Below are 2,692 nucleotides of genomic sequence, written 5' to 3' on the forward strand. Positions count from 1 at the left end.
AGTTTAAAACTATAAATTGATGTTATTCGAATTATATTTAAAAAGTTGCATTGAACTGGGTTGCAATGTATGCAGTTAGACTACTTTTAGGTATTTAAGTAAATGAAATTATAAATCACTATCAGTAAATTTCACTAAATTTATTATGTCAGAAAATATAAATAATTTTACGAAAGTGGCGTTAGAATGAAGTGATTAGGAAACAAAGGGATCGTAATAGTAATCACAAAACAAATCTTTGAGGAATAGTAGTTAGAGGGTTAAACGAAGGCGAGAATATATTTACATTAAGCGAGTACCTTCAGATCTGGGAAAACGATCTGTTTCGCAAAAAGAAACGACGATGGTTGCGAAGTAAACATGGGGGCTGGTGAGCGGCAGCAAATAGGGGCTCCTGCCAAAATTGCAGGAGTTGAAAAAAAGAGTAATTTAAACACAACTTTGTTTACTAGATATTCGATTTAACAAATGATTTAAAATTAATCAACTTTATTTATATATTTGAACTTACAAATTTTGTTACGCAACTGGAACCTCTATATAAGCACTAACTTCCCTGCTTTCTACAAAACGTAATTTGTATCAAATAAACATCTTGTTTAAAGCAAGTTTTTGTATAATCTATTTCGTAAAAAAGTTTACACAGTAAAAGAATTTAAGCTTATATTTAATTGAATTTTTGTCAACTTTAAATTCTAGAGGACGAATATTACGAAAAAATATAGTTGTAAATGTTTAGGTTCTCCTGGATCTTTTAAAGCATTTGTGATAAATCATACACAGTGTGTCACGGATCGATTTATAATTTTTTTATTAGAATTCTTTGAGAACAAGAAACAGAGCATTTGGCTACATAATGTATAAATGGTATAGAATTTATATTTTGTAGATTAGACTTATAAAGCAAATATGTTTTATATTTCTTTTGTCGCGTTTGAGCATTAAAAAGAAAATGTGTACTTTTTTGTGAGTAAATTTTTTGTGAGTCAAATGATGTTTTCTGAAAATTTGATGAAATAAATATAACGAAAACTCAAAACTAATACTTTGAATGATAAAAAAAGCCCCAGTAAACCTCAGTTTAATTCATAAAAGTAAATATTTTACTGAAGAAAAAAACGATACTGAATTGAAGAAGTACAACACACTTTTGAAATATGCTATAACACTTGTCTTTAAGAAATACAGATGTTATTTATGAATTCACAGAAAAATGTCTCAACATTATTTTTTCAAAATCTGTAGCAGATAAAAATAAAGGACTTCATAATCTTCTCTAAAATTGACTGAAGTTTTAAACATTATCAGGCAAATGACGTGTTAAAAGCTTGATTAATTGCTTTTTTTATTATTGAAAAACACTTAACAATAGAGAATAAAAGAGAAATTAATATATAATTGCTTTCATATAGTTTAAAAATTAATTAGAAAAAACCTTACCCATAGAAACAAAAAATACTTTTCCTAATAATATTGTGAAATTAATAGAAAAATATGTATCTGTTACAAAAATACTTGCCATTTTAAACTATTTTTCAAGTATAAAAAAGTTGAAGATTTTTTTCTAAGACCTGTTATTTTGGAACAGGTATTTGGAACAGGTATTATTTTGCATCGTAACAGCTGGAACCTGTTATTTGAAAATACCTGTTATTGCCCATCACTATTACATTCTAATTATATTACCAAATTATATTTTCATGAAATCGAATCATATAAAATCTCATCATATTTTCGTGATAATTACTTTTATATCATCGTGAAAAGTAAGTAAATTTTCATTTCTTAAAGTTCCTTTTTTTAAATTTGATAGTAATAAACATTTAATTTTAATGCCGATAAATTCAAAAATCATTTTTAATTTTAGAATAAGAAATTGAAATTCACTTTGTAAACATAAAACTCTTGAATTATTTGAGAACTTTTATAAATATTTTTATATGAGATATAGTAAAATTTACAATTACTTAGAAAAAATAACACTCCGTTCACTACTTTTAAATTTTCTTTAATTTTTTATTCAAATTATTTTTATCACTAAAGTTCTTAGCAAGTTCTATTAATTTTGTCTTAATGTAAGCTTTAAATAGAATAATTTGTTACGAAATCAATCTAAGTTTAAAATAAAAGATTTTCAAAATCTGTTATGACTCTTAAAAAAAATATTTTAATTCGAGTTTTTTCCTTCCTTTTATCATCATTTTTATATTACTATGATGATTATTTCATTTTTTCATGACATAGAAGAATTTCATTTTTAAAATTTAACCTTAATTTCTGATTCGAATGATTTCTAATAGAGGGGTAAAGATTTCTCACTTTTCCCGACCAACCGGAGGAAGGATATTTGCTTATTCATAGTTTGAAGAGTCTGATTCTATTATAATTTAAGAATAAAGGCTTATTTCATAATTTTTTTTAAATATTAAAATAAACGATGAATTTGACATTTACAGAATGAATTCAAAACTAAAAACGTTTTAATTAATTAGTTTACCGTTATAATGATTCCAGCTAAATGTTCATTATCGCAATAAAAATTGTGCTTAGAGGAGATAGAGGAGAGTACTAAATTACTCCTCTAAGCGTGTGCGATGCCATGGGAAACAGGATGCACCTTCACTGCAAATTTTCAAGCATGTGCAGTTTACAATTAATAAATGAATAGCGCCCTCTTCCTAGTCCACGTGGC

This window comes from Parasteatoda tepidariorum, chromosome 3 (genome assembly GCF_982258835.1).
Source record: "Parasteatoda tepidariorum strain Cologne lab strain chromosome 3, Ptep-v5.0, whole genome shotgun sequence".
NCBI lineage: Eukaryota > Metazoa > Arthropoda > Arachnida > Araneae > Theridiidae > Parasteatoda > Parasteatoda tepidariorum.